Below are 18518 nucleotides of genomic sequence, written 5' to 3'. Positions count from 1 at the left end.
TAAGTGTTATCAGCTCTATCTGCACACTGTTGAATATGAAGTCATTCAAAAAGAAAATCATCTTGCTGTGATGGATAATAACAGTAAACATTTGTTGTGAATGTGCAAGGTAGCAGACACTTAATGAATTCAGTCCTCATAACCTTGCAAAATTGGTCCTAATTCTATTAACCTCTTATTAACCTTTTCTAAAAGTAAATTGCAGCACAGAGAAGTTCAATAATCGCCCTAAGCTCTCACAGCCAATAAGTAGCGACCCTGGAAGTCAAATACAGGCAGATGGATGCAGAGTTGAGTGGTCAGTAATAGTGCTATACTATCAAGATAGTATAAGCACTGGAGGAATTGCTAGATGTTTCCTTTCCAAAAACCACAATTTGGGTTTCGAAATTGCCAGGCTGTGTTTTAATCTGTTTCCCTGTGTTTACAGGTATGAAGCTAAGTGCGACTGCATTCATCATGTTCGAGAATGGAGACTGCTTTTGTGTTTGTAAGGTTGGCACATATTGCTCAAGGTATCTGGTTATTAGCTTCACAATTGCAAGAAATCCAATTCATCTTCATGAAATAAGTTGCCGAGTTCAAAGATCAGAAATGTAATGGCAGCATCTTCAAAGGAGATAGTGCTGTATATTCTGGTCTATTCCCTGCTTCTCCTCCTTTCCCGAGTTTCTCTTTGATCTCAAGCTAAACATCAGAATTTGGCTTTTAAAGACTGGAAGTGCCTTTCATTTTCTCTCAGCTGCCTGAGGAGTAGCAACTTCTGCATCTTACATAAAAAAATATATATATATTTCTCCCTAAAAATAACTTCTGCTTCAAATGCCCCCTGCAAAGAGGTTGAAATAATTTATCTTGAACTCTGAGAAGACAAAAGAAGGTAATTGCATGGGTGAGCCATTACCTGCAGCAGGGGAGGCCCTGGGAGTCATTAGTAATCTTACAAAGGCAGGACAGGGCATTTCCTGCATGTGGCTTTGCAGGAGAAGAGGTCGGGGCTCGGCGGCTCCTCTGGACCATCTGCATCCTCTTCTGGCTTCTGAGAGCTCACCGCATCCCAGTGCACTCCTGGATTTGCTCCGGTGTGGCTTCCTTTCCCTGTGGTTTTCTCCTTCCTTCATTAAAGTTATGAGTGTTAAGAGCAGCAAGTGCCCAAACAATTAATTTCCTTCTTCCTTATCTAAAAATAAACCTCTTTACATGAAAATACATCTGAAATTGGAAATGATTTTTTAAATTATTAGAGCGAACATCAAAACGTAAAAACCCAAGACTGAGCTATGTGCCATGAGGCACAGCTGTAGGAAACCAGAATAGGCCACCCAGTGTGCACCTCTTTGGCCTGAAGATTATTTTGCAAAACTGCAGACATAGGAGCTCTGAAAATAGGATGAGAAGTCACCCCTTGGGAAGGGAAATTTCAGCTTAACAGGAAACAACCATTGGTAAATGTGTTCTCTTTCCGTACCAGGAAGACAAAGAAGGGTGACTGCAAATATCTATAAATCCTTCAACCACAGAGAAGGGCACCATGGCACAAATGTCATCCTGCTTGCTGTGTTTTTACTGGTCACTTCCCTTTAACCATAACCCATAACCTTTGTCCTTTGTTTTAGCAAACTGTGGTTTATAAGCTTCAATTCAAAGCCAGTTCTTTGATATTTAGTCCTTTCTCTGGGTCATCTGCCATGTATTCACCAGGCACATATTCCATTAATCTTTGTTCTTATTTATCTATTATTTCATAGGTGGAGGGGGGTTCCACCTAAGAACTAAGAATGGAACCCATCAAGAGCTTGTGGCCCATCACACAGAAAACCCAATACTGGGACACCAGTTTTTGACAAAAAGGAGAAGCTTTTTTTAACCCCTGTGCTGGCAAGAACAGGAGCAAAATCTCCCAAGTGAGTGGATTGGATGGTAATAAGGGGAAGTTTTTACGATTCTTTTGCTGTGGACTCTTCTGGGGTCGAATTTTTCCCCCCTGGGAGTTGTCATGTTCTATCTGAGGGATTTTGAGCTTGTGAATTGAAGGGGAATAATGGAAGGAGGAGCTGGATTCTTCTGATTAGGTTCATTCTTTTTTTTTTTCCCACCTCTTTTATCAATTTTTTTATTTATTTGGTTTTTTTTTTCATTTTTACAGACTGCATTTTGATTCACTGTACACAAATGAGGTACAACTTTTCATTTCTATGGTTGTACACAATGTAGATATACCATTCATGTAATCACACATGTACATAGGGTATTAATATCTGTCTCATTCCACCATCTTTCACACCCCCACTCCCTCCCCTCCTCATTCCCCTCTATGTAATCTAAAATTCCTAAATTCTTCTCTCACCCACCACCCCCACTCCCTCATTATGAATCATCATCCACTTATCAGAGAAAACATTTAGTCTTTCTTTTTGGGGATTGACTTATTTCACTTAGCATGGTATTTTCCAATTCCATCCATTTATCTGCAAATGCCATAATATTATTCTTCTTTATAGCTGAATAATATCCCATTGTTTATATATACCACAGTTTCTTTATCCATTCATTTTTTGAGGGGCATCTAGTTTGGTTCCACAATCTAGTTATTGTGAACTGAGCTGCTATGAACATTGATGTGGCTATGTTACTATAGTATGCTCATTTTAAGTCCTTTGGGTATAAACCAAGGAGTGGGATAGCTGGGTCAAATGGTGGGTCCATTCCAAGTTTTCTGAGGAATCTCCACACTGCTTTCCAGAGTGGCTGCACCAATTTGCAACTCCCCCAGCAATGTACAAGTGTGCCTTTTTCCCCACATCCATGCCAACATCTCTTATTGTTGTGTTCTTGATAATAGCCATTCTAATTGGAGTAAGCATTTTACAGAAGAAGATATACAGACAATTAATAAATATATGAAGAAGTGTTCAACATCTCTAGTAATTAAAAGAATGCTAATTAAAAAAACAAACAAACAACTCTAAGATTTCATCTTACTCCAATTAGAATGGCTATTATCAGGCTCATTCCTGAAATGCTGATTTAAATCATCCTTGAATGGATTCTGGAGGCATTCCCCGGAAAGCAACTTAAATCCTTGTTATTTAAGGAATGTGTTTCTAGCTATTAACCACTTTTCAGAAAGTCAGGTGCAGTAGAGCACGCCTGTAATTCCAGCTACCTGGAGGCTGAGGCAGGAGGATCTCAAGATCAACGCCACCCTGAGCAACTTAATGAGGCCCTATCTCAAAATATAAAGAGCTGGGAGGTAGATCAGTAGTCGAGCACTGGGGTCAATCCCCAGTACTGAAAAAAAAAAAAAAAGAGAGAGAGAGAGCAAGAAAGCACAGAAATGGTAGAGAGAAGCATTGTTCCTCCCCTGCACATTCAAAAGAATTGGTACCTTGTATATGGAAAGTACTCACCATAAATTAAATTTTAAAATCAATTCGAAAATTGATTTGGACTTAAAGTCTCTCTTGTTCCAAAAAGTCTATTGTTCTCCCATGAACACTGCAAAGTTCAGGCTTCTGTTTGCTTTATTGTTTTCTAATTCTCTGTAATTGAGGAAAGCAATGTGTTTAACACCAGTTTGGGCACATCGGGTATATTTTATAATCCTACATTTTCTTTCTCTCTCTGGGGGAAACTCTTGAGGAATCACTCAGGTTTCCAAATCTCCCTATTTCTTTTCTTTGTACCATTCGGATTTTTGCCTCATCTCCTTGGCTATTCTTTTATTTTTTTGGCTGAGATGGAAGTAGGTATTTTGTTCTTCTCACTGTGTACTTTCCTGTGAAAGCAATGATATAAACAATAGCTATATTCCGTACAAGTCCACAAAAATGCATAATAAACTCGAAATACTACATGTTTGCAGTAGTAACTTTCCAGCTATTGTTCATTGCAAGTCATTTCACCTCTGTGAGCTCAATTTCCTCTTTTGTAAAATTAGGGAACTAGGCGCCTGTGACCTTTGTGCCTCTGCTGTGTGGGCTGACTTTTCAGCTGTACTTCAGGTTGGGTGGTGGGATGCACGGAGATCCCAACATCACCTCTAGTATCCTGTCAAGTTCAAAACTGGACATTGTAATTCAATTGGCTTTGATATAGGTGCCAATTTATAAATTTGACATCTGCTGCAATCTGTTGTGTATGTTAACTTGTCTCAGTCTATATGAAGCTAGCATGAGTGAGGTATAGGTAAATCAGAAACTTATTGATTATTCTTAGGGAGCCTCAAATTTAAGTCAGAAGCAAGGAAAACTGTTGTGAGCATGGTGTTTGAGGTCAACCTGAGTTCAAAATCCTTTTCCACCACTTATGGGCTCTGTGACCTTGGGAAAGTTGTCTATTTGTGCCTTGTCTATAAAGGGAGATAATGACAGTATCTACCTCAGAGGCTTTTTTATGAAGATAAAGTGTGGGAATGAATTTAAAGTACCAGGTGAGTGCTCACTAAACTATAGCTATTGTCATTACAAAAGATAATACCTTGGAATTTATCTTCTGCTTAAGCCAGAAAACACATGTCCACTGTAGTCGAATCTGTTATTTTGGCTTTTCTTTTGGATTTATGCATTATACTATTTCAATACAAACCACCTAATCTGATATTTGTCTTATACTCAAATTTCTCTACTGAGAGTAAATGGATAATCATAATGTACTTATCTCTATTACTACTGAATGTGCATTTATTTTCACTAAGTATATTTCATGTGCACAAACTGTATTTTCTGTTCAACCTGAGAATTAATATAAAAATTTCCAAGTGAAGTAAATAGGTATCTTGTCAAGAATAATTAAGGAGTAAAATGTTAACAATTTTCAACACAGTTTCGAAAAATAGGTTTTCAACACATTGCTAACGGGATAAAATGTTATAAATAAAGTTCGTTTTACTAAGTCTATTGCCTCCTCTCTTTCTCCGACAGAGATCCAGACTCTGGTTACAGGAGTGCTGGTGTTGAGGGCAGAGTCCCTGGTCCTCAGACACTGTGCTTGCTCACGCATGCCCAAGAAAGCCAGCATGTGCTGTGGTCTTGCAGCAGCACTGGCCTGTCCTAAGGATGTCACTCACTGACACCTGTCTGCGGGGGTGCTGGACAGACTGCTGTGGAAATTTTGGAGTAATTCATGGAATATATCTTAATAAGGGCTGGAAACAAAGTTTAAAAGATAAAACATGAAACACTGGAAAAGAAAGAAAGACAATCAGAACTTCTGATTGGAAGAATATTAGGAAATACTTCCAGAAAGAAAATCACAGAACAGTGATGTGGAATTGGATTTTGAATAAAGTCAGTCAGAGGAAGTAAAATTGAGATTACAAAGCAAGGCATACGGGTCAGGCCTTGTTGAACAAATCATGTCATCTCCTTTAAATCTCAGAACACCTAAGTTTCCAGATTTCAGGTGAAGAAATCATCTTGAAAAGTGACCAGTAGCTACTTAGTATCAAGTACATCTTCCTATCAAGAATCTACTGTGACTTTAACTTATGTTCTTTGGGGAAAAATAAAATGAGGATAACATATTTTTGGACTTTGTAGAGATTGCATTCTAAGTTTGTGATAATAAACGATAATAAAACATTGCTCTATGGTTCAGTCTATGTACGAATTGCCGTGGAATCATGATGGGGGAAAATTTGAGTTTCCCTGGCAGATCAGAAGAGGATTTACTAAGGAGGTAAGAGTTGATATGAATTGAAGAATTCTTGGCAATTCCAGCCAGAAGAAGGTGAACATCACAAGAGAAAAGATGAACCCAGAAATGCATTCATTGCTGGACAAGATATTTTCTGGGAAAAGAAAAGAGTATGGTTTAGAAAGAGGGAGGTAGCTTTTCTGACCAGAGCAGGCTCCGAGTCCTGGAGCCGTTGCAGCGCAGTGTACTCCGGCAACGAACCAGTGGAGAGCCTCGATCTGCAAGCAGCCTCAGGAATCAGGGCAGGGTAGCCGGAGACCTCTTCAGGCGGCTCTGCCCACTCCGGCTGCGGGCTCTCTTCACGGGGCGATCCAAGATGGCGGCCTAGAGGGAGACTGCACCCCCGGTCGCTCCAGAACCCAGGAGTTAAGAGGGGGAGGCATTGAGAGACTCGGACTGAAATAGAGCCAAGGGTGAGTCTGCCAATTGGGTAAAGCTCAGCCCGGGTGGCAGGCCCAGATAGAGGTGGCTTATTGGAGCCGGGCAGGGCAGCTAGAGTCTTCCCAAGGTAGCCTTCCACACTCCGGCAGTGGGCTCTTCCCACATGGCCAGCTGCACGGTGCAGGCCCACAGTGAGAGCATTTCCGCACAGAGCCAGTTCCAAACCAGTGGAACCAGTAGGGGGCTAGGGGCAGTTTTCTTCAGATGAGCTGCTTTATCAGATTCCTCCAAGACATCAGGCTACTGAAGGCTGGGAGGTGATACACTGGAAATCTACTGGGACACTATAAGCCAATAGCGGAAAACTGCAATATCTCAGGGTCCCACTGACAACTGACCAATATGAGAAAACAAGGGAAGAAAATGTCCCAAACAAACCTAGATACTACATCAATAAAACCCAATGACAGCACAGCAGAAGAAATGTCAGAAAGGGAGTTCAGAATGTACGTAATTAAAACGATCAGGGAAGCTAATGAGGAGATGAAAGAGCAAATGCAGGCATGGAAGGAGGAGATGAAAGAGCAAATGCAGGCATTAAATGATAGCACCAATCAACAGTTAAAAGACCAAATACGGGAAGCAAGAGATCATTTCAATAAAGAGTTAGAGATACTGAAAAAAAAACAAACTGAAATACTTGAAATGAAGGAAACAATAAACCAACTTAAAAACTCCATAGAAAGCATAACCAATAGGATAGAACACCTGGAAGACAGAACCTCAGACATTGAAGACAAATTATTTAATCTTGAAAGCAAAGTTGGCCAAACAGAAAAGATGGTAAGAAATCATGAACAGAATCTACAAGAATTATGGGATATCATGAAAAGGCCAAATTTAAGAATTATTGGGATTGAGGAAGGCTTAGAGAAACAAACCAAAGGAATGAACAATCTATTCAATGAAATAATAACAGAAAATTTCCCAAATCTGAAGAATGAAATGGAAAACCAAGTACAAGAGGCTTATAGAACTCCAAACATACAAAATTACAACAGACCCACACCAAGGCACATTATTATGAAAATACCTAACATACAAAATAAAGACAGAATTTTAAAGGCCGTGAGAGAAAAGAATCATATTACATTCAGGGGGAAACCAATAAGAATATCAGCAGATTTTTCAATCCAGACCCTAAAAGCTAGAAGGGCCTGGAGCAACATATACCAAGCCCTGAAAGAAAACGGATGCCAACCAAGAATCTTATACCCAGCAAAACTTACCTTCAAATTTGACGATGAAATAAGATCCTTCCATGATAAACAAAAGCTAAAGGAATTTACAAAAAGAAAGCCAGCATTACAGAACATTCTCAGCAAAATATTCCATGAGGAAGAGATGAAAAACAACGATGCAAATCAGCAACAGGAGGCGCTAGCCTAAAGGAATAGCCAAATAAAGGAGAAACCAAATCATGTCAAAAACAAATATGAGTCAATTGACTGGGAATACAAATCATATCACAATAATAACCCTGAATGTTAATGGCCTGAATTCATCAATCAAAAGACACAGACTGGCAGATTGGATTAAAAAGAAAAATCCAACAATATGCTGCCTGCAAGAGACTCATCTCATAGAAAGAGACACACATAGACTAAAGGTGAAAGGATGGGGACAAACATACCATGCACACGGACACAGCAAAAAAGCTGGAGTATCCATCCTCATCTCAGATAATGTGGACTTCAAACCAAAACTAGTCAGAAGGGATAAAGAAGGACATTACATGCTGCTTAAGGGAAGCATAAATCAGCAAGACATAACAATCATAAATATCTATGCCCCGAACATTGGCTCATCCACGTACGTCAAACAAATCCTTCTCAATTCCAGAAATCAAATAGACCACAACACAATAATACTAGGCGATTTTAACACACCTCTCTCACCACTGGATAGATCGTCCAAACAAAAATTGAATAAAGAAACTATAGATCTCAACAACACAATCAGCAATTTAGACTTAACGGATATATATAGAATATACCACCAACAAAGAACGAATACACTTTCTTCTCAGCAGCACATGGATCCTTCTCTAAAATAGACCATATTTTATGCCACAAAGCTACTGTTAGCAAATACAAAAAGATAGAGATACTACCTTGTACTCTATCAGATCATAATGGATTGAAATTAGAAATAAATGACAGAATAAAAAACAGAAACTTCTCCAATACCTGGAGACTAAATAATACACTATTATATGATGAATAGATAACAGAAGACATCAGGAGGGAAATAAAAAAAATCTTAGAAGTAAACGAGAACAAAGACACATCATATCAAAATCTCTGGGACACTATGAAAGCAGTACTTAGAGGAAGATTTATTTCATGGGGTGCATTCAAAAAAAGAAGTAGAAATCAACAAATAAATGAATTAACACTACAGCTCAAAGCACTAGAAAAAGAAGAGCAGACCAATACCAAAAGTAGTAGAAGACAGGAAATAGTTAAAATCAGAGCCGAAATCAACGAAATCGAAACAAAAGAAACAATCGGAAAAATTAACAAAATAAATAGTTGGTTCTTTGAAAAAATAAATAAAATTGATAACCCTTAGCCACACTAACAAAGAGAAAGAGGGAGAAAACTCAAATTACTAAAATTCGGAATGAACAAGGAAACATCACAACAGACACGAGTGAAATACAAAACATAATTAGAAGCTATTTGAAAATCTATACTCCAACAAAACAGAAAACCTCGAACACATCAACAAATTTCTAGAGACATATGAATTACCTAAACTGAACGGGGAGGACATACACAACTTAAATAAACCAATTTCAAGTAATGAAATAGAAGAGGTCATCAAAAGCCTACCAACAAAGAAAAGTCCAGGACCAGATGGGTTCTCAGCCGAGTTCTACAAAACCTTTAAAGAAGAGCTCATTCCAATACTCCTCAAACTATTCCATGAAATAGAAGAGGAGGGAACCCTCCCAAACTTGTTCTATGAAGCCAATATCACCCTGATACCTAAACCAGACAGAGACACATCGAGGAAAGAAAATTTCAGACCAATATCCTTAATGAACATCGATGCAAAAATTCTCAACAAAATTTTAGCAAATCGCATACAAATATATATTAAAAAGATAGTGCACCACGATCAAGTGGGTTTTATCCCAGGGATGCAAGGTTGGTTCAACATTCGGAAATCAATAAATGTCATTCACCATATCAACAGACTTAAAGTTAAGAATCACATGATTATTTCGATAGATGCAGAAAAAGCATTTGATAAAATACAGCATCCCTTCATGCTCAAAACACTAGAAAAAATTGGGGTAGTGGGAACATTTCTTAACATTATAAATACAATCTACGCTAAGCCCATGGCTAATATCATTCTAAATGGTGAAAAACTGAAAGCGTTCCCCCTAAAAACTGGAACAAGGCAGGGATGCCCTCTTTCACCGCTTCTAATTCAACATCGTCCTTGAGACTCTAGCCAGAGCAATCAGACAAACCAAAGAAATTAAAGGGATACGAATAGGAAAAGAAGAACTCAAACTATCCCTGTTCGCTGATGACATGATTATATATTTAGAGGAACCTGGAAATTCCACCAGAAAACTTTTAGAACTCATAAGTGAATTCAGTAAAGTAGCAGGTTACAAGATCAATGCTCATAAATCCTAATGCATTTTTATACATAAGTGATGAATCTTCAGAAAGAGAAATTAGGAAAACTACCCCATTCACAATAGCATCGAAAAAAATAAAATACTTGGGAATCAATCTCACAAAAGAGGTGAAAGACCTCTACAATGAGAACTACAGAACACTAAAGAAAGAAATTCAAGAAAACCTTAGAAGTTGGAAAGATCTCCCATGTTCCTGGATAGGCAGAATTAATATTGTCAAAATGGCTATACTACCTAAAGTGCTATACAGATTCAATGCAATTCCAATTAAAATCCCAATGATGTATCTTGCAGAAATAGAGCAAGCAATTATGAAATTCATCTGGAAGAATAAAAAACCTAGAATAGCTAAAGCAATCCTCAGTAGCAAGAGCGAAGCAGGGGGTATTGCAATACCAGATCTTCAACTCTACTACAAAGCAATAGTAACAAATACGGCATGGTATTGGTACCAAAATAGACAGGTAGATCAATGGTACAGAATAGAGGACATGGACACAAACCCAAATAAATACAATTTTCTCATACTAGACAAAGGTTCCAACAATATGCAATGGAGAAAAGATAGCCTCTTCAACAAATGGTGCTGGGAAAACTGGAAAACTATATGCAATAGAATGAAACTAAACCCCTATCTCTCACCCTACACAAAACTCAACTCAAAATGGATCAAGGACCTCGGAATCAGATCAGAGACCCTGCATCTTATAGAAGAAAAAGTAGGTCCAAATCTTCAACTTGTTGGCTTAGGATCAGACTTCCTTAACAGGACTCCCATAGCACAAGAAATAAAAGCAAGAATCAACAACTGGGATAGATTCAAACTAAAAAGCTTCTCTCAGCAAAGGAAACTATCAGAAATGTGAAGAGAGAGCCTACAGAGTGGGAGAATATCTTTGCCAACCATACCTCAGATAGAGCGCTAATTTCCAGAATCTATAAAGAACTCAAAAAACTCTACACGAAGAATACAAATAATCCAATAAACAAATGGGCTAAGGAAATGAACAGACACTTCACAGAAGAAGATGTACAAGTAATCACCAGATATATGAAAAAATGTTCAACATCCCTAGTAATAAGCGAAATGCAAATCAAAACTACCCTAAGACTTCATCTCACCCCAATTAGAATGGCGATTATCAAGAATACAAGCAACAATAGGTGTTGGCGAGGATGTGGTGAAAAAGGAACACTCATACATTGCTGGTGGGGTTGCAAATTAGTGCAGCCACTCTGGAAAGCAGTGTGGAGATTCCTCAGAAAGCTTGGAATGGAAACACCATTTGACCCAGCTATCCCACTCCTTGGCCTAAACCCAAAGGACTTAAAATCAGCATACTACAGAGATATAGCCACATCAATGTTCATTGCTGCTCAATTCACCATAGCCAGATTGTGGAACCAACCTAGATGCCCTTCAGTTGATGAATGGATAAAGAAACTGTGGCATATTTATACAATGGAATATTACTCCGCAATGAAGAATGATAAAATTATGGCATTTGTAGGCAAATGGTCGAAATTGGAGAATATCATGCTAAGTGAGATAAGCCAATCTCAAAAAACTAAAGGACGAATGATCTCGCTGATAAGTGGATGAGGACATATAATGGGGGGTGGGAGGGGCTAGCATTAGGTTTAGGGTTAGGTTTAGAGTTAGGCTAAGGAGAGCGGTAAGAATGAAGGAAAGAAGGACTGTGTAGAGGGAAAAGAGGGGTGGGAGGGGTGGGGGGGAGGGGAAAAATAAAATAAACATCATTACCCTATGTAAACATAAAAAAAATAAAAAAAAAGAAAGAGGGAGGTAGGGATGGAACTGAGTGGTGAAACAGGAACTACAGGTTAGAGCAAGAGGCAAGGAGCAGGATGAGTTCCAATATCCACAATGGGGAGGAGAGGGACAGGGAGTTGAGCTTGGAGATTGTTCAAACGAGTTTTCCAAATTATAATAAAATTCTCGGTTAAGGAAATGATCATGGTAATTAAGAGGATGGGAGAGAGACAATTTAAGCATAAAGCTATCTGGATTGGTGGCCCATTAAATAGTGCATGTAGGAGAGGAAATATAAGAGAAGGTGACTCAAGTTTTGGTTGTGAGAAAAGTAATGTTATCCAACTTAGGAAACGGGAGAAAGAGTGGGCTTGGTTGAAGAGTCATTGGGCTGTAGGTGTTTGCAGAAAGTCTGAAAGAAGCGTGAAGCCAAAGACCTGGCAAAGGATTTTCAAATACAACTGAATTTTGAAAGAGCATCAAACCTAGTTTATGAGCAAGGGCAGCATCCAATTGGTGCACATTCTCATACACCACAAGGAAGAATCCGATGTGTCTCATTAATCAGGAGGAGCTGCACATACATGCAGGAAACAAGAATGACCTTTATTTTTAGAGAAGAACAAAAGTTGGTAAGGCCAGATACAGACAAAAGTAGAAGCAGAAGAAAAAGTTTTAGAAATGAAAAGGAAAGTTCATTTTTAAGATGACATAGAGGAAATTACAGGTGATAGATTATGTACATAAGTAGGTAGACAGTACATATCTACATACATACTTATACTCACCCACCTACATACATACATAGAGAAGGGGAAAGATGAGTCCAGCCAATTCTATGGATTCCAAAATAGAAGAACATTTAAATAAGCAGCCACAACTGTGACCAGGAATAAAATTAAAGCTATAAAATTGAAGACATACTAAGGGAAAAAAGCATTAGAACAAATAACAACTTAAAACAGACTTGCAGCAAAGCAGAGTGGAAAGAAAATGAACTTTAAATTAAAATGTGTTCTAAATCCCAACTTTGCCTTTTAATTAGTCATCTGACTTTGGGCAAGCGATTTAACCTCTCCAAACTGAATTCCAACATCTGTAAGATAGATGTAATAATCCATTTACAAGGTGTTATTATGAGAATGAACTTGATAATATGCACAATGTATCTCAAAATGCCTGGCAAATGATCAATAATTAATAGACATTATTATCACCATTATTATAATGCCCACACTATACAACATTCATATGGCCCAAATTAATATTCTTGTGGGTATCTGTCTGCCTCGTCTGTTATTACTTAGTACTTTCCTATACCCCGAAGGGAAAGGGGTCATAGAGAAGAAATACTTTCTGCCATTTTGTTATTATTATAATTGCTGAGTTGCAGTGAAGCTCAAGTTTAATTTAGAAAATATGAATATAAGCACATTTCCTGAACATTGCAGCAGCCTAGGAGGAGGAACACAGGAAAGCAGAGGACATTAATACACATTGGGCGGAGACTACAGAGCAGAGGCTGCTTTGGAAGGGAGATGGGGATGGAAGAAAGTCACAGCAGAGGTGGCAGTACCCAGGCTCTCTCTCTTCAATCAACAGCTCACTCTGACCAAGCAGAGGAGGGAAATAGTGAGCCTGGGCTGTCTAATGAAGCTTAGGTTCTGTTTCAAACACAGTGGTCAAACCTAGTACTTCACAAATGTCTGAGGCACCAAATTAAATTGTGTACTTTCAATAAGTGCTTAATATGATTCTAGGTGCCAGGTAAACTGCAAAACAGACCATCTCTGCCTTAGAGTACCTTTAGTGAACTATAGCTATAGATTAAATAAAGAATGTTTGTAGATAGAGGTAAAAAATAAATATCAATACAGACTATACTGCAAGTCAGTCATAATGATCATAATAATAGTAATGTTGGTATTTGATAGCAAATTCTATGATCCAAGCACTATTAGACATTTTTTATATATAAAACGATTTCATGTCCATAGCTACAAACAAGTTAAAATTGTCATGTTGATTTTAATGATGATTAATATATCCTAAAAGCAGTAAACTTGCATCTAAGATATGCAGTATTCTTGTCAAAATAACTGTCCAAGAGTTTATAATCAAATATAACAAAAAAGAAATATTATTTGGAATAAATATACACAATTGCTTCCCAATGCAGTTCAAAAATGTAAAAGTATAGGATAGTATAGTTTTAATAACCCCTGGTACAAGGAATTCACTTTTTTTATGTGCTCATAAAAATGTGTTTATACCACCAGTAATTTAAAATAACGATGTTACATGCAACAGCTATTATTGTGATACATAATTTCAGTCTACCAATAATTAAATAACACTTCAAGTTATTTTAACACTTCTGTCATGTATTTCTAAAATGAATTGCCTTATATCATCAAAGCCTCACTTTTCTTCATTATTTGAAACATTTTCTAAGATGAGGATTTCCAACAAGCTTGTTATAGTCAAAGTGCAGTGTATATTTCTCTAATTTTCATTTTTATGTCCTGGGTATTAAGCAAACAATGGTAATATATAAAAGCAAGACCGTCTTCCCACAGTGCCATCAATTCAAGACCATGTCCCTGCAATGATTGGGAAAATGCCTGCTCACACTGTTCAGTTGAAGGAGTTAGTTTAGGTAATGTTTTTTATAGGGACCCAGTTGGTGCATGGAAATGAATACAGTGGCAAGTCTGCCCACAGCATTATCATTCAAATTAGTGTTAATGCTTTAATGATCACCTTATAAATATTAATACACTCATTAGTTTCCTTTGGCAATGGTTACTTCTCATACATGTGTCATATCCTACCACAGAGCAAAGAAAAGAAATGTCAGCTGGGGAGTTTGCCCATCTACTGTTCCCTTCTCCACTTATTTAACCTAAGTTTAAGGAAATTTTTTATTCAAAGAAATAAGTGTAAAAGAAGCAGTTTAACTATTAAGTAGAGACCCTTGAACCAGACACAGGATACTGAGGCCATTTGGACTTTTGAACATTTAAGCAATGTTATGGAAGACGATGCAGAAGCAGAGTAAAGGAAGAGCGAGGCAGGCTCATGGGAAGGAGGGGAAGAAGGAAGAAGGGAGCAAAGAGATAGGACACAGGAGGCGACAGAGGCAAGCCAGGCAGGCATCCCTTCAGCTGTGATCTATGCTTAAATGGCAGACTGGGCTGTCAGCATGGACTGGGGTGGCCGCCCTGAGCTGACCCAATGTGGTATTTTTCTTTGTAGGTTCCAAGGTAAATTTCGGCAGCACAGTGATGTCCATATAGAAAGCTCTACATCCCCTTCTGCCTTTTCTTCTGGTGCACAGTTCGGGTGCTGCTGTAGAAAGCGCCTGTGGTTAAGGCAGGGAAAGGGGTTGGATTCTGGTGTAAGACTTTCAAAGGAAACACAGAATCTGATGAGGGCTTGATGTTGAGTGTAAAGGAAAAACAGGGATGAAGAATAAATTTTATTTTTGAGAAAACTAGATGAAGAGAATGGGAAAGAAAATGTTGAAACTTAAGGGCAAACAGGATATTTGTTTTGAAGAAATCAATCAGAGAAAGCTAGAGATAAAGGTAAGAGTTCCATCTACCCAGAGATGATGCAAAAAATTAAAATAGATAATTTAACCCATCAGAAATATCCCAGACACTACACAAGAGCTGATATAGATTATTAATATAAATAATCCTTTAGTCAAAGAAAAATTTAATTTTATATTAGCAATAGTAATACAAACTGTTTATTATGCACTACTATTATATACTTTATATTTTATTATTAACATCACTCTTGACACTTGAGACAAGTAATATTATTGCTATTTTAGCGATGGAAAATCAAGGCTAATGGAGGTTAAGTTGTCTAATGTTCAAAACATATAGTAGGTATTGTAGCTAGAATTTGAAAGAAAATTTTCCGAATTCCTGAGTCCTAACTATTATGAAGAACTGCATTCCTATGGAGATAAAAGAAATTCATGTTCATGGACATGGTAAGACCACATAGATTCAGGAATTATTAAATGCAGAAAGGGAATACACACAAAATATGAGTTTTTAGATAAGGTGACACATTGAGCTATGAGTTTGGATTATGTATTTGTAATTCTCATTCAATTTCTTGTGTAGCATGGAGAAAGCAAATTTCAGTTCTCGTCAATGGGACCTTTGAAGAAATCTTCAAATGTTTCCTCATTTCCTATTAAGGGAAATTTTATTTCACATTAGAAAAAATAAAAAATGAACAAGGAGGTTACCTGCATATCCAAGATGAGATAAAACTTACATATAGTGAAATATTTTTACAATTATAATCAATATTACATCTGATAAATTATTTATCATCTTATATAACCTCTGATAAGTAATATAACCTCTGATAACTAACTTATTTCTGTGCTTTGCTGTTTCCTGCGTATCTTAAACCTTTGTTCCTCAGCTCCTACCAGATTTTGCAGTGGATATTTCCTACTGTGCCATTGCATTCCCTTCTCATTTATTTTTTAATATATATATTTAGCTACTTTCTTAGTGACTTCCTGGGGATTACAATTAACATACATCTATTAAAAATAAATTTAAGGGGGGTTTCAAGATGGCAGACTAGAGGGCGACTGCATTTCATGTTGCTCCAGGACTCAGGATTCAAAAGAGGAGATAGTGAGTGACTTGGGACCAACTCACAGCCGCCAGGTGAGTCTCTCCGTTGGGGAGGCGTCCTGGATGGGGCGGTAGCCCCGGAATGCAGGGAACTTTGTGAAGTAGAGTTGCCCAGCGAGACACCCCTCCCCCCGCTGGAGCAGTGAACAAGGACAGCGGGGAACTTTGCAGAGGAGGCGGCTCAGCACAGCGCTTGGTTTCGGAGCAAGCTGCCGGGGCTCCGGCGGCTGCCAGAGGAAGAGCTGGGCGGTGAGCTATTTGGACTCAGCAACCTCCTGAACAACGGGAGGGGGCTGTCCTGAGAAGGTGGAGGTGCGCAGTGAGTTGCTTGGTCTCCAACCGCCCACACAGAACACCGGGTGGCTGCCTGGAGGAAGAGACGAGCAGCGGGTCACTGGGGCTCCGAACATATATACGAGGCTTCAGGTGGCTGCTCAGAGGAGGGGTCCCATAGGCAGGCGATTAGGTGCAAAGCACGGTCCGGTCCGGGGAACTAGGCGCCTTTTGTTGAAAGAGTTACACAGAGACAAGCTGAGGGGTGGGGCAAAGGTTCCAGGACTGCAGGCAGCTTCTCTGAGGAGGGGCTACCTAAGGAGACTCGTCTGCGAAGGGCAGGGCTCCCAGGCCCAGGAGGTAGGTCCGGCCCCTGGGAATGTTGCCTGGGAAGGCTGCCCTGCCCAGGCGGTAATTGTAGACTGAGGGGAACCTCTAGGAGGGGAACTGACCAGCGAGACCTCCCCATCAGGTGAGTCTTCTCCGCCGGGTGAGGTTTTCCCACAGGGACGGTAAAACCAGAGACACAGGCCCAAACAGGCCTTGCCTCAGCCTGCAGCCTAGTTCCCCTTTGGATGACCATTGGTCAACAAGTAGAGGCACCTCTGCCCACTAGCAGGGAATATACCCCACCTGAAGACCACCACCCCTAGAGAGGCAGCTTCCTTGGGGAGCACCGCAGTATCAGCTTCCTCTAAGACTTCAGGCTACTGAAGGATAAGAGGGGATACACTAGCAATCTTCAGGGACATTGTAAGTCAATAGAGGAAATCTGCAACATCTCAGCACTCCACTGATACCTGAATGACATGAGAAAACAAGGGAAGAAAATGCCTCAAACAAATCTGGATGTTACATCAATAAAATCCAATGACAGCATGGCAGAAGAAATGTCAGAAAGGGAGTTCAGAATGTACATAATTAACATGATAAGGGAAGCAAACGATGAAATGAAAGAGCAAATGCAGGCATTGAATGAACGCACCAATCGACAGTTAAAAGAGCAAATACAAGAAGCAAAAGACCATTTCAATAAAGAGTTAGAGATATTGAAAAAAAAACAAACAGAAATCCTTGAAATGAAGGAAACAATAAACCAAATTAAGAACTCCATAGAAAGCACAACCAATAGAATAGAACACCTGGAAGACAGAACCTCAGATATTGAAGACAAAATATTTAACCTCGAAAACAAAGTCGAACAAATAGAGAAGATGGTAAGAAATCATGAACAGAATCTCCAAGAACTATGGGATATCATGAAGAGGCCAAATCTGAGAATTATTGGGATTGAGGAAGGCTTAGAGAAACAAACCAAAGGAATGAACAATCTATTCAATGAGATAATTTCAGAAAATTTCCCAAATCTGAAGACTGAAATGCAAAATCAAGTTCAAGAGGCTTATAGGACTCCAAATACACAAAATTACAACAGACCCACACCAAGGCACATTATAATGAAAATACCTAACATACAAAATAAAGACAGAATCTTAAAGGCTGTGAGAGAAAAGAACCAAATTACATTCAGGGGGACACCAATACGGATATCAACAGATTTTTCAATCCAGACCTTAAAAGCTAGAAGGGCCTGGGATAACATTTTTCAAGCCCTAAAAGAAAATGGATGCCAACCAAGAATCTTATACCCAGCAAAACTTACCTTCAGATTTGACGATGAAATAAAATCCTTCCATGATAAACAAAAGCTAAAAGAATATACAAAAAGAAAGTCAGCATTACAGAACATTCTCAGCAAAATATTCCATGATGAAGAGATGAAAAACAAAGAAGCAAATCAGCAAAGGGAGGAGCTATTCTAAAGGAACTCTCAAATAAAGAGGAACCAAGTCCTGTCAAAAATAAACAAATAAATGAATAAAATGAGTCAAATGACCGGGAATACAAATCATATCTCAATAATAACCCTGAATATTAATGGCCTGAATTCATAAATCAAAAGACATAGACTGGCAGATTGGATAAATAAGAA

This window comes from Sciurus carolinensis, chromosome 15 (genome assembly GCF_902686445.1).
Source record: "Sciurus carolinensis chromosome 15, mSciCar1.2, whole genome shotgun sequence".
NCBI classification, from domain to species: domain Eukaryota; kingdom Metazoa; phylum Chordata; class Mammalia; order Rodentia; family Sciuridae; genus Sciurus; species Sciurus carolinensis.
Note: the sequence above shows the minus strand (reverse complement) of the source record.